Genomic DNA, 9246 nt, shown 5'->3' on the forward strand with positions numbered 1-9246 from the left:
ACCGAAAGAAAGAAAGAAAGAAAGAAAGAAAGAAAGAAAGAAAGAAAGAAAGAAAGAAAGAAAGAAAGAAAGGAAGGAAGGAAGGAAGGAAGGAAGGAAGGAAGGAAGGAAGGAAGGAAGGAAGGAAGAAATCGATCAGGGAGCAAAACATAAACCATCAAAAAAATGAGAAGCATAAAGTGATAGATGTGGAATGAACTGGTAGTAGAGAAATGAATAAGAGGAAAGGCAAGAAAGAGCTACTTGGAGTATGTGTCCCCCGGCATGGGAGCCAAGCATGTGATCTCAGATCAGCCAACAGATGCCATACTCAGAACTTAGGGTCTTTAGGGAATGACAGAAAGTCCAGAAGGGCTGGAAGATCATGCTCAGTGGCAGTTGTAGAAGACAAAAATCTAGCAGGGCTCAGAGATACTGTATCCAGAACAATGTCCCTGGAGTAGAACTGCAACTGAACACTGACAGATCTTTCCTTCTTATTGCCTCTGCGTCCTCTGAACATCCTTCTTCAACCTTCTTTTAGTCCAGAAGCTACCTGACACCCTTACAATGCGTTGCGTTCCTGTTTATGTTTGCCTAAACTAGTTACCAAGGAACCCAACTGTTACACCAACTTACTGGCAGAGATGATGAGTCTGACACGTAAACTACATTTATAATGCCCTGTGTATTAGTTATCCATTGATGTGCAATACCTTGCCCTAAACTAAGTAACACAGAATAACAGACACTCATTCTCTCAGTTTCGGTGAGCCAAGAAACTGGGAGTGGCTTAGCTGGGTCTGTGGGCTATGGGTCTCTCACAAGGTGTGAGGAAGTCATCAGCCAGGGCCAGGTGTCTCATCTGTGGTTCTGGCCAGAGGAGGTGTGGTCATTTAAAGCTCATTCACATGGTTGTTGGGCATGCTTAGTTTCTCACGGGTTGTTGCACTGAAGGCCTCAGTTTCTTTCTCTCTTTTAAATATTTAGTTATAGGTACACACAATATCTTTATTTTATTTTTTATGTGGTGCTGAGAATGGAACCCAGTGCCTCACACATGCTAGGCGATCACTCTACCTCTGAGGCAAAACCCCAGCCCCTCAGTTTCTTGATGACTATTGGGATGGCTCCTTCATTTCTTTGTTATGTTATTTCCTTGTCCTCCTTCTGGACAGGGCAGGTCACAATGTGGTAGGTGACTTTTCTGCTGGAGCGGGCAAATGAGAAAAACCAGAGAGGGAAATAGAGAGATGGCAGGGAGGGAGAGGGAGTGGGTTGACACAAAGCAAGCAAGATGAGCTTTCATAATCTAAGCTTAGACATGGCTTCCCATCATCTTCACCATATTGTATGTGTTAGAAGTAATTCCCTGGTGTGGTTCCCCACTCAGGAGCTGGGATGACACAGAAGCATAAATATCAGAAGGCAGGATCTAGGAGCCATCCTGCAAGCTGCCTACTACACCATAGCAGGTACAAATTTCAGTGGGTGCTTTAGGCACATAGGAGGGGAAAGTGCGGGGGGTGGGGAGTTAGGTGGGGGTTGAAAAGAAAAAAGGGGATAAGGAGAATCAAGATAGGCTTTCAGGAAAACGTAAATCTTTAATGGAGTCCATGCGAAAATGGTTATTGATAGCGTTTCTTAAAAAATGGAGGATATGAGAACTGTGAACCCCTCAGGCCAATAGGTTATGTCCTGTAAAAGCTTCAGCCAGAATTTACACTGTCAGATAAGCAGTGTGCATTAACAGCTGGTTCAACTCTCAGCACCATAATAAATAGGAGAAACATTAAAGGTACTTAACATACTCATCGGATGTGGGATAGGTAGTTTGTAGGGAATACCCAGGAGGGAGCTTTCCACCAGACAGGGCAGGCACTAGGTGTTGAGACGTGAAAGCATAGGGTTTAACATCCAAATGCCTAAGATGGAGAGGAGAAATGTGACTGGGGAACCCGGTCAACTTGAAGTCAGATAGAATCTCTAAAGATGAGGTAAGATCAGTGACGTAGGCATGGTTCTATAGTGATAATATAAATCTACATAGGGAACCGGAAGCAAACTCATTTATCTAGTTCATGAGAGGAAAGACATCATCTCTGAGAACTTGGTTCATATGCAGTTGATGCATTAGAGAAGAAAGACAGTGACTTCCAATTATGAATATTTGAAGATGGTCAGGATACAGAGGCAACAGAAAATAAATGCAAAAGCATGCTGGAAAGAAAGAAGAAAAGAAAAATGGGAAAATTAGGAAAGGAGGCTCCTTTAAAATCCTAAGGGTATACTTGGGAGAAAGAATCCTGTAAGACAAAATTAAGAAAGACTAGAGGAAGGCAAGGAGAAAATAAAAACTTGGGAAATATGGGGAGGGGGGGTGTCCCTGTGGAACTGATTCTGCCTCATCAATGTTTTTAATTCCATTTTTTTATACATAAGTTATAACTGGCAGCCTCTGTTGAGACTATTTTTTTATTGCCTTATGGAAAAGCAAGGCCAACATGATTAAAAGGCAATGTATTCACCTCCCAGGGAAGGAGAGCTGGGAATGATGAACTCAAGGCTTTTCTTAGGAGTGACATTTTTATGTTACAATTTTAATAAAAAAAAAATAAAGAAAAGGAGAAAGAAGAGTGGAGGAAAATATTTAAGTTTCATCTTCCCCACTTTGACTGATAGGAAGAGGTCAGTCCCCTTTTAAAAGCACTAGAAAAGGGCAGGATATGAAGACAGCAAAAGCAGCAATGTGAAGATTATCAGGTGGGGGAGAAAGAGGAGGGATTTGAATACCCCAAACTGATAACACTATATTGATAACCTAAGAGAAAATGAGTCACATAATGTAAAGCCTCAACGTTGTCAGGAAAATAATGTGAAACAGCAATGGATACCTACTGCATGTACAATATGAAGTTTCCAGGGTTTACCTTGGCTTGATAATATCAGTTTTAAAAAGGTACTCCACTAGTCAAAGGAAATAAGATTTTTCACCTTTTTAAGGAGGGCACAAGAGCCAAAGGATTGTAGATGTAAAAAAATTGAAGAACTCTGATAGGAACTTTTTGCTTAGAATTTTTTCTTTAAAAGAATATTGACCCCACACAGCCCCAGTGTTGAAGGGCGAATGATATCAGTGGCATGTGTCTATATGGTATCGAAGGTGAGACTGAGAATGATCACTCTCTCTTCCTGTCTCGTGTCTGTATCTAGTTCTTCACAATCTTTATTTTGACCAGACAGATGAAATTCTTCAGAAATTACAAATAGAAGTTATGGTCATGAACACTAATGGAGAGGACCTCAGATGGTTTTATGAATTAAAATAGAGAAAAAAAATAAAATGGATAAAATGTTGTTTCTGTACATGGTGAAAGCTTAGTGGATATGACATTCCCTCATCAGAATTCTCTATTAATTGGTAGCTCTGCATGTCTTGATTATAGTGATAATGAATGTTCATAAATATGAATTCAAAAGTACCAAAAATTTATAGAGTACCTTCTAAGTCATCAAAGACAGTCTAATTGCTGTTCAGGAAAACTTTATGGATAAATGAATTTGCTCTATTCTAATTCTTTCAAAATTGTTAATTCAAATAACAGAAATCATCCATTTCTAGACTTCAGGGTAGCAAATAGTTTATTTTATTTAACTCTTAATTTCCAAATATGTATAAGGAAAACCCTTATACTAATATCTATATCCCTTATATCTATATCCTCTATAGATACTATGCCTCTTGTGCATAATGTCCTACTCTCTCCCTATAACAAAAAGTCTATACTATATTTCCCCTGTTCTGAAACTCTAGCTTTAGAATAATCTTTGCTGTAATTTTACAGATGCCTAAAGAAAAAAAAAAACCTTAAAATTATTTGAACTCAAATGGGCTACATTGTTTTCAGTTCTTTGAAAATAAGATGCAAGAGCATAATATAGATCATCATTTCAGTTAATGAAAAGGAATTTTAATCACCTATTTATTCTGACATCACTCTATCACACCATAGAGTTATCTTAATAAATTTTAAAATTTAACTTCCAAAATAGCTGATGCTCACAGTTACATTTTCCTTTGCTACTTATAGCTTTAAACTTTTAATTTAATATTTTTATTAATCATATTTACCATTTGTTGTTAGGTTTCTTTTAAATTATCTCCAGATTTTAATGACCAGTATTTTAGTATTTGTGAACTGTAGTGTTAGTCAGATATTCTGGCACTTTAATAATTATGTTCAAACATTTCAATCAAATAAATCTATTTGTGTTCATTTCTACAAAACATTAAATATAAAATTTGGGGGATATAAACCAAATTACATATTCTATTTTAAATATATAAAACTAACTCATGTGTATGTAATATCTTAAACTTTAAAATCTTTATCCAAAGGAATTATTATCTATAAACATAACTTATGAAAATTTTGTTTATAATATTTTTTTTAGATGGAAAAGCATAAATTGCCTTTTGAGGAAATGAGTACTCCTGATTTATTATCTATAAATTTTATCTTCCTGATTATAATAGTTATGTTTAGTTTGTGCCAGTTAAGTTTGACAAATACTTAATATAAGCAATACTTAGAAAGAATAACTCAATTTCTATCAGTTGCTTTATTCCTTCAGTCTCTTTAATGATGCATGCCTATTTTTTGTTGGTAGATACCTTATCTATATCCTAATTCTGTAGAATTCTCCAATGAATACCATCTGGTTTCTCTAGTACACTGCAATCTATTTTCTTGAGCTGATGCTTCAACTTTTAAATATACTTTCAAAAGTAGTGCTTATAATTATGAATCTATGTCAGCCTCAGCCTTTAGCAATATCTTTATTGCTGGAACTAATAGTTGAAAAAAAGTTAAATCTTCTTCAAGTAAAAGATTCTCAGTTACTGGTATTGTTTGTTTCACTAATGCAAGATTTTCCTAAAAGCACAAAAGATCTTAAAAGGAGACACTATGAAATGAATATAAGCTTTTTAAAAGCTAGAATCAATCATCAGTTAAAAAGAAATGAAAAGTTTAATTATGCAGATGTTTAGTACTTGATAGAAAGATGGAGTAATGGAGGGTCAATCTCATTTTAAATAGCATCCTACTATAGGTCCCTCATTTCAAAACTTCTATACTAAATAAAGAATATTTTCCCTTTTCAGTGGGTTAACAAGGACCTTTGGGATAGTTATCAAAGGGAAAGTGACAAAATTGTAGCTTTATGGGTTTCTATGCATGTTGTAATTAAATTTTAAAAATTTCATTGAATTAGCTTAGTGTAGTATAACATAAATAAATAAATGTATGCTGCACATTTTAAAAACATTACCTCCTTTCAGATAGTCCACCATTAAATAGGACAGTGTTTATGCATATATATCAGAATTTTAAAAAAAGACTGATTCAGATTTTATAAAAGAAAAGATAGTCAAGTAAATAAGGGATAGCAAAAAAAATTGAAAACTGAATTTATTCATAATGACAAAATATGTTTGCTACATTTATGTATTGTGTCCATATTTTCCATGTTAAGTTCTTAAACATCTCTGAAGTCAAATATTACTATCCATTTCATAGTTTAGGAAAAGAGGAAGAAAGTGGCTAAGAGTATGGGTGATGGATATCATATAATTCACTGAGGATTGCATTACTTGTACTGTAAGTAAAGGAACTGGGAACTGGATATAATTCTGAATGTTAGAAAATGCCTATCCATATGTGTCAATGACATTTTGTACAAATGTAATTTATAAGTCCTTTAGATGATGTTCTAATATTATTATGTATGTAGGTGTGTGTGTGTGTGTGTGTGTATGTGTGTGTGTGTGCCTAAATTATATATGTTATACATACACATTAGACTCAGGATGACTTTTGATGAAACTTTGTCCTTTCATATGATTTTAAAAGGCCTTTTCTAAATGTTCCTTCTTAAAAGAAAGCTCTCAGTATTATTATGGAAACATTATTCATGCGGACACTATACTATATCTGAACTAACCTGCAATCTTTAAAAGAAATCTGAAATCAGTCTTTAAAACAATCTGACAATGTTACATAAAATTTTGGTATAGGTAAGTAGACCTGTGTTAAGGATATTTATGTAAAATGAGTATTGATGTCTCTGTAACGGGTTTACATGTCAGATTGCAACTTTGACACCATTACTTATAACTTATCAAAGAGATTTATGCTTTGCAACTGACATTTCAAATTGAAGATTTACTTGAACTGGTACCTAATGTGTTTTCTGTAATTAATTCCTTTTAGGTCAGATTTCATGGACACAGAATTCCTTTAACATTCAACCAGCCTTTAGCAATATCTTTATTGCTGGAACTAATAGTTGAAAAAAAAAGTTAAGCCTTCTTCAAGTAAGATTCTCAGTTACTGGTATTGTTTGTTTAACTAATGCAAGATTTTCCTAAAAGCACAAAAGATCTTAAAAGGAGACACTATGAAATGAATGTAAGCTATTTAAAAGCTAGAATCAGTTAAAAAGAAATGGAAAGTTTAATTATGCATATGTTTAGTACTTGATAGAAAGATGGAGTAATGGAGGGTCAATCTCACTTTAAACTTTATAATATTATTCAGGTAATATGTACATAATACCAAAAACTTAAGTGCTTTGTTTTTTTTTCTGTTTATTCATGAGATGTTACATAGATTACTTAGTGGATAACACAATTGTTGATTGATGGTATTCAATAGTTGAATAAATGGCATTTTGAGTGTAGCTGAATTCCTACTTTTTAGAATGGGAACAAAAAGTTGGAAGGTAAATAACTGAATGTATAGTGGTTCACAAGCCATTATCCTCCAAATAAATTTTATTAAGGAAGCACAACTATTTTTTAATAAGGTATATTTACTTATTCGCTGTTGCTAATTATGTTTTGATGTGTTGGCAAAAGAAAGACAAAACCCAGTCAGTTTCTTTGCCATCTCTGTTGCCTTTATTAGATGCACTGCATAGTTTATATATTTTTGCTGTCTGTTTATATATGAAGCTTGGAAAATAAGTGTGAGTGTACTCAGCGGTGCTTAATGAAAGCCAAGTGCTCACCATTTCCACATAACTGATTAATTCAAATGAAATATAATGGTAAGAGATGCTGAAATTAGTGGATGTTTTTTTCTGTCAGGTCTAGTAACACTTGGCCTTCCAAAAGGTGGAATGTATGTGTATGATGTGTTTGTCTTGGGCTTTGGGATCCCTTAATGAGACCTGAGAAAACATTTGGCCTGTCTTTAATAAAATTCCTTCTACATGTTCCTTTATGCTTTACTACCCCATTATCAACAGTGACACCCAAGTATTCACAAAGTTGATGCTGTTTGCTCAGAGGAGATAATGGCTTTGGGTTCATGGACAGATTTTTGAAATTTATGTTTAGGGACATTATCAGCAATCTCCTCCCTACTCCTTTGAAATTAAAAGACCTTAATGAAATGTTTCAAAAATATTTCTCCTTTGTATTTAGGTCCATCTTTGATAGGTTTAGGTGAAATGAGTTTTTAAGTTTTTCTTTGGAGGGATTAATCCTTTAGTTCCCACATCAAATACTATGCAGTACTATCCCAAACTGGAATCTTACATTCTTGAGTCAGATCTAATTCTCTGGACTGGGTTTTATTCATTTATTTATAGAGAAAGGCAAGAGAAATATTAACATTGGGAAGTGAAAGAACAATTGCAGATTGAAACAAAGTGGAATATTTTGAGGAAGAAGCAAAAAAAAAAAAAAAATAGCAACCCACATAGAAAACAACTTTAACAAATTAGTTTATGCTTTAGTATCATGTTAACAGTTTTTCACATTCCAGTAAAAGCAGGTTTAAATGCCATCAATATTTTAGATAGTACCACTCATAACTTGAGACCACACATACCTGGCACCATAGTATCCTGAACACATATGGCTACCACATGAAAGGAAAGCATTGTAAAAACTTGGGGTTCATATACATTTTTTCTTTCTGTGAATGATTTCTGTGAAATTGAACACTTACAAAGTTATGTGTAAAATCTAGAATTCTTAATGTTCCAACAGAGATTCTGCAAACTGAAGTTGTATGCTTTATTTCAGTCATGCAAAGTTATTCCTTTGACTATAACTATGATTTCACTTTGGGGATTACTGTAGATGGACTGTAAACTCATTTAATTATAATGAAGAAATTGAAATAAAACATACTTTACCTGCAGCTACTATCTACTTTAGGGTCAAGCAGTTTAAAGGTTAGACTGGAAAAAATAAACTCCCTCAAAGCGTTCACGTCTGGATGATCCCTTAGTAGTTGTATCTTAATTTTACAGAATGAAGAATTCTTTTGAAAATCTGGTTAAGAACAAAATCATTCGACTAAATTCTGTCCATTTTGTGTAATTAACTCTATTCTGAAACTTAATTTCCACAAAGACTTGTGACTAAGCTCTGTTTTGGTAGTCCTCTCTGGCTTTTATGACTTGACAAGCGCGTCCAATAAAATAAATAACAATAAAATAAAACACCCTTCTTCCCAGGATAAGGGAGAAGGAGGAAACAGGTGATCGTTTCTGGTTTGTGGATGGAAACAGATGAAAAGTTAGAAAGCACAACTCTCCGAGAGGAAAAAAAAAATCCCCACCAACCTGCAGACATTTCATTATATTAAAAAAAAAAAAACTATTTTCTTGTTCGCATATTATAAAGTGCATATTTTCTTACCTCTTTCTCTTTTTTAAAAAAAAAGAAATCAAGAGAAAGCGTTATTTTCCGGCCAAAGATCTATGTCAATTTAAGAACGTTATTTAAAAGTAATGAAATGAAAGCTGTCTCGTGAATTACATTATGACATTCTTCAACATCAATGACTTTTCTCTAAACGGGGAAAGATAAAAAAATAATAATATAAAAAAAGTCCAAACAACTTGCCTTTAAAAAGATTCCAAATAAGAGAGACTTGGCAGGTCTGCTGTTGCCTTACAAAAGATCTCTCCAGTCTGGGCAACAAAAAACAGCAACACTTTTTTTTAAAAGTCCGACAATGCAAAGCCAAAAATAAATTGCCCCTTTTGCCCCCTCAAGTACAAATTGTTGCCTCCTTTTACATCCATCCTACCAGAAGGGGGACCTTTCCACTTTCAGATGCTCCTCTGCTTTAATTTCTGGAGAGAAAAAAAGCGAGCAGAAGAGCCCCGAGATCCGCCGTGGAGCTCTAATAACATTACGGCGGCGGCGGCGGCGCGGGTGTGTGCAAGCGGCCGGCCGCGCGG

The sequence above is a fragment of the Marmota marmota genome, unplaced genomic scaffold (genome assembly GCF_001458135.2).
Source record: "Marmota marmota marmota unplaced genomic scaffold, marMar, whole genome shotgun sequence".
NCBI classification, from domain to species: Eukaryota; Metazoa; Chordata; class Mammalia; order Rodentia; family Sciuridae; genus Marmota; species Marmota marmota.